At 52.2% G+C, this 18,383-nt stretch overlaps 1 long non-coding RNA gene across 1 annotated transcript in view; it reads right to left on the bottom strand.

Annotated features, from left to right (window-relative positions):
• The window catches only part of LOC138525955 (uncharacterized), a 242,584-nt gene extending 224,590 nt beyond the window's left edge, over positions 1–17,994 (bottom strand). The window contains exon 1 of the long non-coding RNA XR_011283458.1: positions 17,856–17,994. This is a non-coding gene — a long non-coding RNA (uncharacterized lncRNA). The remainder of the gene's footprint in view (positions 1–17,855) is intronic.
• Positions 17,995–18,383: the final 389 nt, after the last annotated feature.

The following is an 18,383-nucleotide window of genomic DNA, read 5'->3' on the forward strand; positions in this document are numbered from 1 at the left end:
CAGTCACCTGTCACTCCCTTCACAAGCTGGGCTTCTCCCTCAACTTAAAGAAGTCCCATTTGACACCAACTCAGAGGCTCCAGTACATCAGAGCAGTGGTCGACACGTCCCTGGGGCAGTGTTTTCCTCCCCAGGTGAGGGCTCATCACATTCAGCAGATGGTGCACAAGTTTCTGCTTGTCCAGAGTCTCCCAGTGTTCCAGTTCTTGAGATTGCTCGTCCTCATGGCATCCTGTATTCTTCTGGTGCCAGAGGCCAGGTTGCGGGTGAGATCTTTGCAATGGGCACTCAAGCTCCAGTGGTCTCAGTCCTCCGGCAGGATGTCGGACCCTGTTCAGGTGCCGTCCTCGGTCGCCCAGGACCTTCTGTGGTGGGCCGTCGAAGGCAATCTGATGAAGGGGGCTCCTTTTTGGCTACCGTGGCCGGAGGTGACGATCGTGACGGACGCATCCCTCACGGGATGGGGAGCTCATGCCAACGAGTTGACTGTTAGCGGTCGTTGGTCTCCGTCGGAGTCGAGACTCCATATCAATCTGTTGGAGCTGAGGGCCGTGAGGCTTGCCCTGAAGGCTTTTCTGCCGACTGTGCGAGGAAAGAATGTCCTGATCCTGACGGCCAACACAGTGGCCATGCACTACCTCAACAAAAGGGGGGGGCAGGGTCACTTCTTCTGTGCAGGGAGGCGATGCAGCTCTGGTTCTGGGCAATCCAGCAGGAAGTTTCGATCTCGGCAGTTCATCTGGCCGGAGAGAAAAACGAGACGGCGGACGCTCTGAGCAGGCAGAGCGCGATCTCTCACGAGTGGGAGTTGGCTCAGGAGATTCTCCTGGAGATCTTTGCCCTTTGGGGGACCCCTCAAGTGGATCTCTTTGCCTCCATTGTCAACCAGAAGTGCGAAAGGTTCTGCTCGCGGGAATTTCCTCCAAAAGGAGCATTAGGAGACGCGTTCGTGGTGGAGTGGTCTTACCCACTGCTGTACGCGTTTCCTCCAGTCCCCATCATCCCGAAAGCGTTGCGGAGGTTACGAATGTTCGGTTCCCGGATGATCCTCATTGCTCCGGTGTGGGCCCGGAGGACGTGGTACCCAGACCTTCTCGACGTGTCCATCTGCCCTCCACGTCGTCTTCCCTACCGAGACGATCTGCTCTCACGGGAGGGGGGGGGTCAGGTTCTCCATCCAGAGGTCAGATCCCTCAACCTTCACGCTTGGTTTCTGAAAGGTTGAGGTATAAGGACTGGGACCTCCCTGAAGACGTGATGGAGGTGTTGCTTTCGGCCAGAAGGCCCGCAACTAAGTCCCTGTACCGTTGCCATTGGCGAAGTTTCTGCGACTCGTGCAGGGTTAAGAATGTGGATCCTTTTGCATGTGACATTCCTGTGGTTCTGTCTTTTTTGCTTTCTTTAGCCCACAGGGGCTTGCAAGTGGGTATGGTTAAAGGTTACCTGGCAGCGCTGTCCATATTTAAGCACTCGTCTGAAGAGTATTCTTATTTTAAAATTCCTTTAATTTCTCAGTTTTTAAAAGGGCTCACTAATGTGTTCCCTCTGTCACCTTTCCAGGTGCCCAGTTGGGATTTGAACCTTGTCCTCAAGTTTCTGATGGGTGCTCCGTTTGAGCCTTTGCATTCTTGCCCTTTGAGACTGTTAACTCTTAAAACTGTATTTTAGGTTGCGGTCACTTACGCTCGCAGAGTGAGTGAGTGACAGGCACTTTCAGTTAAGCCACCCTTCACTGTATTTTTGCAGATTTATACCAGCTCGGAGAAGGATGAGGATGATCTGCCCGAAGATAATTTTTCAGACTACGAAGGGGGTCATGGACCCGTCTCTCCACGTAAGGAGCCAGTTCATTGCCTCGCCAAAGAAGACGCATCAGTCATGAACCTCCACCTCTCATTACTTTCACGCCTCAACCAAGGGACATGTCCTTGGACATATTGACAACGCTGCACACGCTGGTCTCGGAAATCCAGCAGAAAATGTGTCACACACCGGGCCCTGCACCGTCTAGGAGCCCTCCAAGACCCGAACCCTGGGGTCCACCCTGGCCAGGTGCAAGGCAAAGGACCTACCGGACCAATGCGTCAACCAACACCTCCACCCCCACCTTGGGATTTGATGCCGACTGGGATCCGGCAGCGCACACGGGCACGGATACGGCAGCATGGCCATGGACTTTGACGAAGGCAGATGACTTCTATTCAGCTGACAGGGAGCTGTTGGGTGCAGATGAACTGCACAGGGCCTATCCACCGGATGAGGTCGGCTTGTTTCACACTATGATGTTGAGGCCCACTGAGCTGTTTCATCTGGTCCCTGAGGAGACTAAAAAGGAAGCTTTCATTTAGCAAAGACGTGAGTCCAGGCGGAAGACCGTCATGTCCATCCCCTTGCTGGACGATATCTGGGAGGAGGGCTTGGCCCTGACGAAGACCCTGAGCAATGGACCGCCCAAGTGGGATAGGCTTGAGAAGAAAGGCAGGATCCCGGACTCTGCCCCCAAGTGCCTCAAGTCCCAGCCTTCAGCCGACTATGGTCTCAGCCGCGGCTAGAAAATGATCAGCGAACCTGTCTTCTTCGTCCATGGTGCTCTCGGACCAGGCAGGGAAGAAACTGGACGCGATGGGTAAAAGGATCATATACACTGCTGCCAGCACCATTAAAGCCACTAACGCCCTTGGCATTTTGTCCCGCTATGACTGGGACTATGTTATAAACTGGGCCCTATTCTGGAGTTCTTACCAGATGATAAGAAAGTGGAAACTCAGGCACTCTTCCAGGAAGGGGAAGTGGCTTCAGACCATGCCATTACAGTGGCAGTGGACATCACAGACACAGGTTTCTGGCAAATGGGCAACAGAGTGTCTCTTCGGTGGCAGGGATGGCTCAAAGCCACCAATTTCCGACCGGACGTTCAGTCCAAAGTGGTGGACATGCCATTTGATAGTGAGAACCTTTTTGGCAAGACCATTGACAAGTCTCTGCAAGTGATCAAGATGGACATGGAGATGGCACGTTCACTGGGTACTGTGCAGCAACATCGGTCGTCATCCCTTCGTTCCTCGAAAGGAAAGTCAGGCTTTTCCTGCAGGGGATATAATGCCCCTTATCAACAACCTTCCTGCTACACGACGCAAGAGGTGTACAGAGGTTGCTCACAGGCATATGGTAGTGGAGGACAGCGTCAGTGCCACCCACAGGGCAGGGCCCCAACACCGAAACTGGCTCGACAACAGCATGTGGCGCAGCTGCTGCAGGAGGTCTAAGACTTGTTAGTCTCTGGGGCTACAAAGTGTACTCCTGATACTTTCTGGTCCGAAAGATGACAGGAGGGTGGATGCCGATCCTGGACCTGAGACGCCTCAACAAGTACTTGAAGTCCCAGAAGTTCAGGATGGTCACGTTGCAGCAAGTGCTCGGCCAGCTGGAACAAGGCCACTTCCTGGCGTCACTGGATCTGGAGGACGCTTACTACCACATCCACAGGAAACACAGCAAATTCCTGTGGTTCGTGGTACAGGGACAACACCATCAGTTCAAAACGCTCCCCTTTGGCCTGAGGTTGGCCCCAAGGGTCTTTACGAAGTGCTTGGCTCTGGTGGTGGCTCACCTTTGTCTCAAGGGCATCCACGTCTACCCTTATATGGATGATTGGCTCATCCAATCCTGCTTCCTTGCATTGGCGAGCGCACACACAACGAGGACCGTCCGTCTGCTGACAGATCTGGGATTTTCCATACATTTTCCAAAATTCTGCTTGGAGCCATCGCAGAATGCTTTGTTTCTAGGAGCCCAACTCGACACAGTAATGTGTCATGCTTTGCCCTCGGAAAAGAGAGTGGTAGCCACCCCGGGTAAGTACAATGCCTGTCAGTAGCATGGTCGGCTACAGTGTGAGCCATCAAGTCGCTGCTGGGCATGATGTCCTGCATCAACCTCGTCCGCTTTTGCAGACTACAGATAAGACTGCTCCAGGAGTTTCTGGATGCAAGGTGGTTGCAGGTCTCAGGATCCTGGATGGACAAGATCACCCTCAACGCAGAGTTCTGTCAGGGGATACAGTGATGGGGCATGCTCCCTCACCTCTCAGAAGTGGATCTGATCACCACTCTTCTCATCAACGTCCTGGACCTTCGGGTCGTCTTTTGGGCCCTCAAGTCCTTCCTGCAGTCGCTCAAGGGAAAGTTGGCAAGGATCTTCACGGACAACATCACTACCATGTTCTACATCCGGAAATCCGGGTGAGACGCTCTCTCCGGCTCTCTCCAAGGAGGCCAAGCAGCTGTAGAGCTGGGCCATTCATCAGGTCATGTTGCTGATCCCTTTCCACCTGGCAGGCACCAAGAACACCATTGTAGACTCATACAGCGGGGAACCACGTTCTTGCCACAAGTGGGAGCTTCACCCAGACCAAGTGGATCTTCTGTTCCGCGAATGGGGTCAATGCCAGATCAAGCTCTTCACGACAAACTTCAAGTGTCAGAGGTTCGTCGGCAGGTTCCCGCAGCCGAAAAGCATGGAGGATGCTTTCTCGCTCTCGTGGAGGGACTCTTCCTTTACGCCTTTCCTCTGTTCCCACTTCTGCTAAGAGTGAGCAACACCAGCTCAGACAGTGTTAACTGCAGGATGATACATGTCACTACGGTGTGGCCGCAACAGATATGGTGCCCAGACCTGCTATGCCTGTCGAGAGCACCATCCATCATGCTCCCGCTACTTCCCGATCTTCTCGCCAGAGAAGGGGCGATTGTACACCACGACCCAGCGTCGCTGAACCTCAGGGCCCGTCTCCTGCAACATTAGAATTTGGACATTATTCTTTGCCAAAGGAATGTAAGGGCATCCTGGCAAAGCCAGAGCCTCTTCCACATTAAAGTGCTACAGCCATAAATGGAAGCGATTCTCTGCATGGTGCCGGCATGGAGGATCACTCCCCTGCGTGTCAAAGCCCTGCATCTCCTGCCATACCTACTTTCCTTTGCCAAGGCTGGACTGGTTCACGCCTCTGTCAAGGTACACTTGGCCGCCATATCCCGTTGCACCAGGGCAAGGGCACCGGGTAGGCCTTTGGTGTGATCTCACAGACTCAACAAGGAGTTCAACAGAGGACTTTTCAGTCGATTAAGTCTCCGGCTCCAGGTTGGAAACTCAGTGTGGTATTGACTAAACTCATGTGGGCACCCTTTGAACCAATGCATCAGGTTCCCCTGATGTCCCTCCCATGGAAGACCAGTTGATTCGTGGAGATCACCTCGGCCAGGTGGGTCAGGAAGATCCAGGCCCTGTCCTGTAAGCAGCCATACTTATTTCCATCCTCCGATGCTGGGGTGAGGTTGTGCCGGCTTGAAACATTGCAAATGTTTAACTTTATTTTTGCATCTTCACTGGCACTGCAGCGTGTGTGAACCTGCTCCTCCTTCCCCCTGCCTTTCTGGTTTCTCTTGTTCCCCTCCCTCTGTGTCAAGCCCACCGTGCTCCCATGTGCTATCCGGCCCTCTGTGCAGGGAGGGTCCTCTCACACTCAGCCCCCAGCACCCTTTCCACTCTCTGGTGCTGGGGTGAGGTCGTGCCGGCTTGAGGCACTGCTTGTTTAACTTTATTTTTGCATCTTTGTTGATGCTGCAGCGTGTGTGAACCCACTCCCCCTCCCCTTGGCCCTGCTTCCTGGTTGCTGTCCTTCCCCTCCTCCCTCCCGCCTACCATGCTCACCTTGGCCTCCTGGCCCTTACAGACATCCACCATAGGCAGCCCCTGCCGTAACAGCCCCACCACCCCCCTTGGTGAAGGACCCTGAGGCAAAGGACAGTTTCCACAGAAGCAGCTCCAGATGGTATCGGCCGGTGTCAGCTGGGGAAGCAAGGAGCCTGCAGCTGTCAACCTGCTGCGACTGCTAAAGTAAGAGCGGTGGGTCAGGAGATATAGCAATCGCTGCATCCCACTAAATGGACCAACTCTCTAATTTCTCTATAGTTCATATTGCACCACCCATAAGCATCTCAGTGAACTGTATTGCTTGGCCATCTCTCTAGGAAAGTTCATTTTTCCTTTTTACATTTCTGTTTGTTTTGAAACTAGGCCTTTTTCCCCTCTTTTTTACAAAAGTCAAATATGGGTGTTTCTCATTGCTGTTTGTAGGCCTTTTTGCTTTTTTTTTGTTTTTCTGTTTTTAGGAAAGTCTTGCGTTCCCCTGTGGTTGCCTGCTTGTTACCTCTTGTGTGCCTCCTTCTGTGTGAATTCTCCTCTCTGTTGCCTCCGGTGGTGCTCTGCTTTGGGCTGTGCTTTTTTTCCTCCCTCACACTCCCTTCTTGACACCTCGCACTCTCTATGGTGCTCTCAATCTCTCCCATCTTCTCAGACTGCTACTCTATCTGCTATCCTATCCCTCTCACTAAGTCTGGTAGGAAAAAGTTCAAGAGGGTTATCCTGGTCTCTAACCCGGGCCTTTCTATCGTGGGGCCCACATCAGCGCTTACTCCAGACAGACCCTAACCGACATTCTCTTTTTCGTTCCCTCTCCAGACCTATGGACCCCTCATATGGTCTCGGCTCTCTCCTGTCTCTTCCTCTCCCATTAATGGTGGCACTCTGTGGGAGGTCCTCTTGGCCTCCTTCCACTCATCCAAGACCATCATTAATTTCTATCTGAATGGCACAGTCTTGGTCAAGGGGCCATCAGCCCAATCTCCTTTTTTTTTCGATAGGTGTTTCCTGCATCTTCTCAACTTCTTTCTTCTGCTACTTCTGCTAGCACCTCTCTGGCTCCTCTGCCACCTCCTTCTGCAGCTGCGTTACTGGCACCTTCATCCTCCTCTCTGGCTACTATGCAACCTCCTGCTACCACCTCTGCCCTCTCCCGGGCCCCTCTACCACTTCCGCTGGGTGTACCACCATGTACCCCTCTCGCTCTGCTGTCAAACACTGTCAAACACTCCTCTCACATCTGCCACCTCCCCAAAGAACTCGACCTGGATGTCCTCGCTCTCACTCAGACATGATTCACGACCATCTCTGTCACAAGATTTGACACTCTCCTCCCTGATGGCTACAAGATCCTCTCCGAGCCCAGTACCTACCAACCTGGAGGTAGGGTAGCTCTGATCTTTCCGTAGTGGGGTCCTACTACTGTCATTCTTACGCATGCCTACTCCTCCTTTGAATGCCTGGTATGCAGGCTCAATATCTCTCCTCGCCTCTCAAACTGTGGCCACCATCTACAGGCCACCTGGCCAGGTTGCCCTCTTCTTCTCAGAGTGGGCTGACCTCTCCCCTTCTCCTCTGTGACTCTACAGCCACCTGAATGCTTCGAATCCCTCGTGGGCTCTTCCGCAACCCCTCTGCGTCTCTCTCACTCTCTCTCTCCATTCTACCCTCTAGTTCGACACACTCTTCCAGACACACCTTGGATGTTCTCATCTCCTCAGACATCCCCCTCACCACTCCTCTCTCTTGGACTGACCACTTTCTGCTTTCCTCTGACCTGAAACACTGTCTCTTAGGCAAAGCCCACCCCAGCACTGCCAACTATCTTCTCGGTCATTCGGCCCATGAAGCCTGTGTCAGTGGATGCCTTTTCCTCTACTTTCTCTGCTCCTCCTACTCCTACGGCTGACGCACACTCTGACACAGTCTTCTCTAACCGGTATCGTTCTATCGCCAACACTATGTACATCCTTGCCCCTGTAATGAGAATCCATCTGAAGCCTACCTCCAAGTGCAACTCTTCGTATGACTATGACCTCACCGCCCTGAAACGCAAGGGCAGGGTGGCTGGGAGGAAGTGGAGGGTTTCGGGCGCATCCTCTGACAAGCTGGCCTGCCGCCTGCTCTAAAGGCAATAAAGACTCTGTCCTGTCCAAGAAGAGAGTCCACATCCTAAGCCTGTGTCTCTGCGGCATCTAGCACAGCCAAACTCTTTAAAATATGCAGGAGCTGTCGAATCCTTCTGCAGTCTCCACCTCTCCTTTTGCCCCCCCAAGCCCTCTGCATGGCTCTGGCTTCTCACTTCACCACTAAGACCCAGGACATCCTGTCCTCGCTCTCCTCTTCCTCTCCCTATACCGCCCTCGGCCCCCCTATGGCCGCCTCTCTCCCTCCTTTCTCCTCATTCTCTATGACAACACCTGAGGATGTTTCTAGACAAGTTTGATCTATGAAAGTGTCATCCAAATAGGTGCTCCCCTGCTCCTCCAGGGCCTTCAAAGGCCCACATTGACACTCTCGCTTCAGCCTTGGCCGATTTCTGCAATCACTCGTTTGCCACTGGATCTTTCCCCTCTCTCAAGCACTCCCTTGTGCACCCACTCCTTAAAAAGCCTTCTGCCGATCCCAAGTGATTGGCAAACTATCGCCTAATCGCTATCACTGCGTTCCTGGCCAAACTCCTGGAAAAGCTGGCCATCTTGCTGCTTAATCTCCACACTCAATCTGTTGGTTATCTACACAACCATCAGTCGGGCTTCAGAGCAACTAGAGGCATGGAAACTGCTCTCCTGAACACCTGTGAAGATCTTCACTCTAATCTCGACTGCAGCCTTCCTTCTATCCTCATCCTCCTTGCCCTGTCCTCTGCCTTTGACACGGGCAATCACGCCATCCTGATCAATCGACGCCATGAGAATTTGGGCATCATGGATCAGGCCCTGGATTGGTTGACCTCCTTCCTCCTGGACTGACCCTCCCAGGTCCAACTTGGGTCCTCTCTCTCCACCATCTCTCTCTCCACATGGGTGTTCCCCAGGACAGAATCTATCCTCTCACACTATCTCTTCAATATCTACTTGGCCCACCTGATCTCTACCTTCTCCTTGAACTTTCAGTGTTATGCGGATGACACTCCGCTCTCTTTCAGCATCCCCTCAGCCTCTTCTCTCTTGTTCATTCCTGACTGTTTATCCGTGATTCAGTATTGGTGCGCCTCCAAAGATCTCTGCCTTCATCCCAGTAAGACAGAGATCCTTCTAATTGGGAACCCTGCTCCTGCTTTCCCTCTCTCACTCTGGCCGCCTCCTTGGGCCCTCTTCTTTCGCCTTCCTGTGAGGCAAAACACGTTGTCATCTTTGATTCCACTCTCTCCTTCTCTCCTCACATGAGGGACATTGCCAAGAAGACCCACTACCAGCTGAACCTCCTCAGAGGTATTCTTCCTTTTCTCACTTTCCCCCAGAAGCTCACTGTCTCCACAGCCCTGGTTCTCTCTAGGCTGGACTACTGCAACGGCCTCGTTCTCAATCTGCCTTCTTCTACTCTCCGCCCTCTGCAACTAATCCAGATCAGGACTGCAAGACTTACCCTTGGCTTCAAGCCCATGGACCATATCTCTCCAGCCTTGACGTCTCTCCAATGGCTCCCAGTGGCTGCACGGATCAAGTTCAAGACCCTCTGCATCGTCCACAAGCCTTTCTGGGGCCAGGGCTTGCACTACATCCAACTCTCTCTTCCTGCTCGAGCCTTTCGCTCTTCTACGTACAACTCTGAGGGTCAGACACTTCTCGAGGCAGAGAGTGGGGGCGGGGGTCTATCCCTCTCCTCTACAGATCCCTTCCTCTGTAATGGCCTCCCTTCCTCTCTCACACTTGAGCCGGACCACCTGATGTTCCGGAAGCAGCTCAAGACCTTCCTTTTCGCCTATGCTCTCTCTCTCTCCCCCCCTCCCGTGCTGACCTACCTGTCTGCTGCACCGACTGGTTGCTTGGCTACCCTCAGAGTCTCACTGGGTACCTGGCTCCTCTATGATCAGTTTCCCCTGCACTGACTCCATGCCTACCAGGCACTTAAGGGCTGTAACCTCTACAGTCCCATGCCGCCTTGTACTTACACAGAGCAAAGCAGCCCTGACTGCACTTCCCCCTTCTCTCTCCCTGGCACTCCCCCTTTCCCTTCCCTCTGAACTTTGCGTTGTCGCACTTGCACGATCTGAATGACACAAGGCCTAGTAAGATTGTTTGCCTTGTCCCCCCTCTGTCTTCCCTCCCTTGTCTTGTTGAGCCTAGAAACACTTGTGTGCAGGCTCATTATAAGTGACATATATCCTTGTACGCTACAAGGGTGGTACTGCGTACACTCCCCACCTTTATGCCGAAGGTGATGTCAGAGTCCCACCTCAACGAGCCTTTGGTGTTGCCTTTGTTCTTCCCCAATCTGTTGTCGCCAGTGGAGAGGGCATTGCATTCGGTAGACATTGATCGTGCCTTCAAGTTTCACGTGGCACACACAAAATGCTTTTGGAAGACTTCTCAGTTCATCAATTTTGGACCTGTGAATCACAGAAAGGCCTTGTCGAAGGCTTCCATCTCAGTTGGCTCTCCGGCTGCATCATGCACTGTCATCAGCTGGCTAACATGCCTCTTCCCGGCCGGCCGAGAGCCCACTCCACCAGAGCCATTGCAGCAACAAGAGCATTTCTCTCTAGTGTGCCCCTGCTCGTCATCTGCAGAGCTGCTACATGGAGGTCCACGCATACCTTCACGTGGTTCTACTGCGTCGACAGGGATTCCAGGGAGCCGTCCTGGGGTCGGCCAAGCGGTGCCACGCAACCTGTTCACTTGAGGTGAGTCTGTTCCAGGGGTGAGTGTTTTATTGCTTCTGTTGAGTTTTGCCACCTCTCATGGTTGTTTATATGTACTGCTGTGTAATCGCCATTCATGAGCATGACTATGACAATTCGTTGAGACACCAAATAATATTGATCTCTTTTAATGTACTAAAACAGGACCTGTTGTGGTCCTGTAACTATTTCTAAAGTGTGAATTTGCAGAGCAAAGAAAATAAATAAAAACGAGGAATTTCATTTGCAAAGCAAATTATAAGTACCTATGAAAAGTGCCTTTGAAAAATTGATGGTGACTAGATCTAGATGGGGCAAGTTCTCTACTCCTATCCCCTCACCCTAGATAAGCGGCACACCAGCATTCATGAGGGTTTAGATAGTTTTTGTTGGAGGGCAAGTTAGACTTAGGCTACACATATGGTAGGAATGTTTTGAATAACAACAAATTTGTGAACCTGTGATCTGTTTGTGTGATATGTAAATTGGGGTAATCGACAGGTGATAATTCCCCTATTAGTCCAGAACGTGTGTTTTTAGGGAATATTCGTGAGCATCTGAATCCATGCCAGACCCATGCTGGAGAACAAGTGTTACAGGTAAGTAACTTAAACCTTCTGTGACGTCACTTTCTTTGATGTCACTACATATGCAAATTAAGGGAGACTACAAATCATTTGTCACCCAGAACACCACAAATTCTAGTGCCAGCTATTGCCCCCCCCCCCCTCGATCTGAAACATAGATATAGACATCACTGACACCAGGAGGGCCCATGCACGCTACTCTCCTTTGCCTATGTGCAGGGTGTAATGTCACGGGAGACTGGGTCACGTGCTGGGGGCAGGGCCGGAAATGAAGGTATCACCGGAACTGGGCATTTGCGTGCTACTCTGGGTTTAGGCACTCAACAAGCTGGTTGTGTTTTCTTTGCGCGCACTTCGCTCCATAGCCCGAGCGGGCCTGTGCTCATCCAGCGAGTCTCCCTCCTCACTGGGGGCTCATAGCACAACACTGGCAACGAGGACAGTGCTCTGTGCCGCACGCGCCCATCATTTTTCTCAATGCGTATTCGACTGCATCAACACGATCCAGGGGAGTGTCGCAGTGCATCCACCAAGCTACCAAACCGTATGAGGATCGGACACCCATGCGTGTCACAAGCACACGCGGACACAAATACTACGAACATTTGATCACCTCGTGCTTGCTGCGCGAACGTTCCATCATCTCGTGTATGATCGCGAGCAACATCCAGAGGCCCCAGCAATGTTCCCCAGGCTTCATCATCTCGCGTACACTCCCGTGCAACGCCTGTGTGCTCGGGCGACATTCTGCAATCCCCACGTACTGTATTTCAACATGCGCACACTCGTGAGAAACGTAACAAGGCACAACTACACACTGGGCCCAGTATTACGTCTGCCCAGAGCACTAAAAACATGGAAAGTGCAATCTGCAGAGGACATCCAGCTGGGTTTTGCCAAGGAAAGCCAGTTGAGAGGGGCCCACAACTCGCAGACCCCCTCACCCCCCCCGACTGGCAATCAAGAAAAAAACCTAACACTTTCCCACCATCTACAGGGTGGCTAAACTGCACGTGCCCACACATGCGCTAGAAGGCCAGATAACCATCTTTCCCATACTCAGCTAGCCGCTCACCAAGCAATTCCCCAGCAAGGTCATGTCCAGCACGAATGCGAGCCCATCAAGGGCAGGGATAAGCCCCTCTGATAAGGAGGAGCATCAACCCCAACCCAGACTGCCCAGACCCGGCACTCACCACCCTCATGGTGCCCTTTGACCCATTTGGCCCAAGTGCTGCCATCCAATGGGGCATCTGGCTACAACAATTAGAGTTACAGCTCGAAGCCACAGATATCGTCACTGAGAGAAGAAAGCGCACTTTCCTCCTACTCAACATCGAGGCAGCGATATTTCGACTCTTCAACACTCTCCCCAACAACGGTGGTGCGGATGACTATGACACGGCCAAACTGGCACTGACAAACAAATTCAAGCCTGACCTTAATCCCGACTATGAGAGGTTCCACTTCTGCATGGCCAGACAACGCGAGAGTGAGATGATAGACAACTTCTATGCACATCTACGAAAGATGGCGGTAGGTCGCGAATTTCCCAACAAAGAATTTGCAATTCGGCTCCAAATCATAAATGGAATCTCGTCATAGAAGCTGAGGAGGGTCATCCTGTCGGAAAAGAACATAGCGCTATCCCGAATCCTGGAAATGGGACGTCTTTGCAAACGCACTGATGACCAAGTGGCAGTGATTGAAGCCGCAATACAACGTCTACCGCTAGATGACCCCAAGAAAGGCAAGGAAATTGCTGCCATAAAGATATGCCAGAGCAACCGAAAACAAGGAGGCAGAGGCTCAAACCTATCCCGGCCCTATCTACCTCAAGGACGAGGAAGCTCCTGCAAATGGTGTGGTGGCCCATGGCACTGAGGAGAGACATGCCCCGCATGGGGTTCGACATGCCGGAAGTGCAACCGCCTCAACCATTATGCAGCCATCTGCCTACACCCACCAGGCGGAAGAGACCAAGAACAAACACCACAACAATCACAGGAACACTGAAGAAAGTTCGCCCCGCAGGAACCCACCCGCCAGCCGAGCAGAAAAGGGAGCGGGAGAGCGAGAGCCGTGGACCACGCGCAAAGATCACCAGACAGCAGTGAGAGCGAAGAAAGCGATGAGAGCATCTAACCCGACAGACGCAACAAAGAGAGACAAAGGAAAACAGGAAAGAAGGTACACCGCGTGCATCTCATCTCTGCAGTAGGACCACGGAAGTTCAAACAACGGAAGAGACCCTCGTGCACTGTTATCTCTGACGGAATACCTATAAAAGTGGTCATCGACACGGGAGCAACCGTCAACGTAATGCCAACAGCTGCTTTCAACAAACTCAGCCCGAGGCAGACGCTCCAAGATAGGAAGGTACGGCTCTTCGCCTATGGTTGCAAAAAACCACTGCTGGTGCAAGTATCATTCCGGTCCGACCTATCCCACAACAACACTGCTTGCAGAACAAGGATCTACGTTGTCAATGCCAGCTGCAAGACTCTCCTAAGCTGTAGAACAGCCACAAAACTACGGCTGATCCACTTTGCGTTCAGTATCCAACATGCAGAGATCGATGGCCTACTCAAAAAACACCACCAAGTGTTCCAGGGCATCGTCTGCTTGAAAGGCAGGTCAATCAAACTGCACATTGACCCTACCATTGAGCCCAAAGCTGTACGGCATCGCCGGGTGCCTTTTCACATGAGGGAGGCTGTCGAAAAAAAACTTCAGGGCCGACCCTGTGGGTGTCTCCCATGGTAGTGGCACAAAAGCCCAAGCAACCAAACGCAGTGAGAATCTCCACTGACATGAGGCTCCTGAATGCAGCCATCGGGAGGGAGTTGCACATCACGCCAACCACTGACAAACTCTTTGTTGACCTAACGGGTGCGACAATATTCAGTAAGCTAGACCTCAGGTCAGGATACCACCAACTCAGGCTAGCAAAGGAGTCGAGATACATCACCACATGCTCCTCTCACCGTGCCTGAGGTGCTGCAAATGCTTGAACTTTGGGATATCATCGGCCGCTGAGGTGTTTCAACACGAAATCCGGAAAGTTCTGAACGGCCTAGAGGGGACGACGAACATCAGTAATGACATCATTGTATATGGAACCAGCAGCCGGGAGCATCACAAACGCCTAGCGGCAGTATTACAGTGACTCGAAGATGCAGGACTCCCTCTGAATGCGGAAAAATTTAAGTTTGGCAGGGAAGAACTCTGTTTCTTCGGCTACATCTTTAACGCCAAAGGCGTGTCACCTGATCCAGCGAAGGTGAATGACATCAAAGGCACCAGAGCCCCGCAATCTGCCACTGAAGTCCGAAGTTTTAAGGGCATGGCAACGTATTGCGCTAGGTTTATCCCGCACCTTGCTACCCTAGCGAGCCCCCTCTGCGAACTCACATAGAAAGACCAGAAGTGTGAATGGTCACCTCTACGCCGGCAAGCGTTCCAGAATATCAAGGCCTCGCTGTCCACCTCCATGACAATGGCTTTCTTTGACATCGAAAGGGACACTGAACTCCTTGTTGCTGCAAGCCTGTTGCATTTAGGGGCCCTTTTAACTCAAACGGACAAGGAAGGCAACGTACACCCTATCGTGTTTGCCAGCCGCGCATTGACCAAAACCAAACAGAATAATTCGCATATTGAGAAGGAGGTGCTAGCAATACTCTGGGGATGCCGACACTTCAAAGTGTACTTGCTGGGCAAACAGGCAAAGGTGTTCTCAGACCACAAACCTCTTATCCCCATCTTCAAGGGCTCTGCACCACCCCCCCAGCACGAATCGAGAAGTGGATGATACAACTTCAGCCCTACAACATCGAGGTGGAGTATCGGGCCGGGGCAGTCAACCCTGCTGACTATCCCGCCACCTGCGGCCTGCTACTGAGCAAGAGAGGAAACACGCCGCAGAGACGGACGAATGCGTATGTCACATCGTCACGTGCGCCCGACTACGGGCCCTCACACTACAAGAAGTAGCAGACGAGACCAAGGCAGATACCATCTTGGCCCGTACCACACAAGCCATCCAGACGTGGAACTGGAATAACTTTCTGACCATGACAACCCAGCGCACAAAGTCAGCCCAGGAGAAGCTACAAGCCTTATTTGGGATCCGCCACAAGCTCACCGTGGCCCCTGAAGGAGTAATACTAAAAGGGCACTGAATCGTACTACCAACAGTGCTAGGAGAACAAGCACTCAAACTGGCCCACAGTGGGCACCAAGGGATTGTAAAGACTACCTCATACCTGAAGACCAGAATGTGGATGCCTCGCATGTAAAAGCAGGTCAACAAACTCGTCGAATCTTGTGCAGCCTGCCAATCCACTAGAAGAACCGAAACCCCACAGCCAATCATCAGCGCCCCAAGGATCAACAAAAGGTGGGAGTCCGTCAGCATAGACTACTGCACCATCGCAGGAGAAGGATACCTGCTGGTCCTAGTGGACGAATTCAGTCGCTACCCGGAGGTCGAACATGTAGTGTCCACCAACGCAGAGACGATGATCCTGGCACTCGAAAAAATATTTGCAACACGGGAATCCCGACCAAAATCAAGAGTGACAATGGCCCTCCTTTCACTAGCCAAGAACTGCTGCAATTCTTTCAAGACCTCAACATTCGGCACAAATAGATCACCCCATACTGGCCACAAGCCAACGGAGACGCCGAAAAATGTATGGGGTCGCTGAATAAAGTGATACGCATTTCCAAGGAACACAACCACTGATGGCTAACTGCTGTGTACCGATTCCTGAGGACTCACCGCCAGACCCCACACTCATCGACCGGCATCAGCCCTGCAGCCCTCATGTTTGGGGTGCCGATCCAAGCGGAACTCCCAGTACACCCAAACTGGGTAGCCCCAGATCCGGGCATCCCCCTCATAGAAGCAACATGGGTTAAACGGAATGAACACAAAAGCCACACTCGACGCGCCAGCCACCGAGAGTTGTAGCAAGGGGACACAGTGTTGGTCAAGAACCGGGCCCCGCCCAGAAAAATTTCACTTAACTTCGAGTCCCGACCATGGACAGTAAGCACCACAAACCAAGCATGATCACAGCCACCACAGAGGGAGTGAAACCGTGACAAGAAATATTTCACACTTTCTCATGGTCCCAGCAGAGATGTGGGAAGAAAGCCTGGGGAGCCCAAGGAGAGAACCGCCATCACCAGATCGTCCAGAGGCCCCGAGGCCAGCAGAGGGACACGACGCACCCCAAGAAATCTGAGAATCGACATTGTGCATGGGCGATGCCCGACCAGAGACTCCTCGAGAGGAATAGACGGAGAGGACCCATCCCCGATACCATCTGAGGGAGAAGCCGCAACCATCATCCCGCCTTCAGGGTTATGTCATACAATGTGTCTATCACTGGTCGAGCGCGACTAGGCCGCTCTCCTAAAGAGACAATTGTAATGTTATAAAAAGTTACTAATCGCTGTTGAAAAAGCATTCTAAGTTTGGGAGGAATGTGATGTCACGGGAGACCGGGTCACGTGCTGGGGGCAGGGCCGGAAATAAATTATCAACGAAACTGGGCATTTGCACACCAGTCTGGGCTTAGGCACACAACAAGCTAGTTGTGTTTTCTTTGTGCGCGCTGCCCTCCATAGCCCGAGCGGGCCTGTGTTCATTCAGCGAGTTTCCCTCCTCACTGAAGGCTCATAGCACAACACAGGGGAGGGTACCCACACTTCCAGCAAGGAGTCCTCGAAGCCAAGGAGCGAGACGAACAGGGTCCCTGAGTGTAGGACAATTTTTACTTAAGTGTAATGGTTAAAGGATGGGTAGAACAAGTAAAGTTGGGAAAGGGTTAAGTGTGGGGCATAAAAAGTAAACACCATACATGCCAACATTCTGTGACCAAAAATCTGTAAGAATCTTAAAGTTTAAAAAATAGTAAGTAGCATAATGATGACATCATTTATGTCACATCAATTTTATCCAATGAAATACATCTGGGGTTAACATCTGCCGATTTTCACGAGGTGGCCATTCAGCAGGGAGTTAAAACAAGAAAAACCCACTGAAAAGCTATAAATCCATCTATGTCAGCAGGTGTCTGCTTCGGGGGAACCCGTGTGAAAAGGCAACGTGGTGATAACACTTCTGTATACCCCAAGGGAAGTGACTACCGCAAGGGCTCTGTGAGAGTCTCAGCCATGAAGAGGGGCCTGGCTTGTAATGCGGCCACCGAGAACCCAATATAAGCTCTGAGATTACGGGGCTAGTCGAGAAAGACAAGGATCCCTCTGGTGGGGCATAGACGGGGCCGGGACGGAATACCCAGTCATGGAGGAGGAGGAGGAACCCACTTGGGGGGGACCTGGACATGAACGGTAAGAAACCCACACCTCGGAAAGAAAGGACAGCCACAACAACTGGGAAAGTTGGAGAAAACCGCAATCTCAAACGGGAAAGCCAGGCTGAGGTGCGAGGTGCGAGCAATGGCGGGCTGATGCGTATAAAACCGGACAGAGGGAACAAACAGCTCTCTGGGACGCGAGACACCGAAACCCTAGTAGTAAAGCGATCGGGGCGCCGCAACAATAAATGGATGCGGGGAAGGGAGAGTATCCCTTACGTTATTGCCCTTCGCATGCCAGGCAGCAAACAAATTGAAACTCTTTGAGGCACTTTTTGTTATTGTTCAAAACAAGAAAGAGTCTACACACCTATGTAAAATGTACACATTCACCTTTGAAGAGTGACAGTCATCGATGTGGCTGTACTGGGTGATGCCCGCGAGGACTGGGGGCCGGGCCTCACTGCGTGGGGCACGCGGCGCAGGACAAACGGACGCTGACACTGTGTTGGGTGGTGCCAGAGCGGGAACTGCCCTTCGGCGGGCTCCGCGTTCGTCTTTGTGGACATCACATCCTGCATGTGCAAGCTCCAGTAGATGAGCCTCCATAAATTCAGAAGAATTTCTAGTATAACACCAGTTGGAGCTCTGAACAAACAGAGATGAGGCAGGCAGCTCAGGGGCACGGCATGGCTGGCGCACGGTCACGCTGACACAGACCCTGACCCCGACCCCAGGGAGCACAGGGCAGAGAGTGTCTGTTTCACTCCAGGCAGCGAGCATGTCATCATCAATCAAAATGAATGGGCTATTACGCCACATTCAATACACTGACTGGAGGATGCTGCTCTGGGCCTGGCAGCCAGGCCTATTGGCGCCATCATAAATCAGTAGGTTTTGACAGGCAAATCAGTAGGCGGT

This window comes from Ambystoma mexicanum, chromosome 1q (genome assembly GCF_040938575.1).
Source record: "Ambystoma mexicanum isolate Mex_15411 chromosome 1q, UKY_AmexF1_1, whole genome shotgun sequence".
Classification (NCBI taxonomy): Eukaryota; Metazoa; Chordata; class Amphibia; order Caudata; family Ambystomatidae; genus Ambystoma; species Ambystoma mexicanum.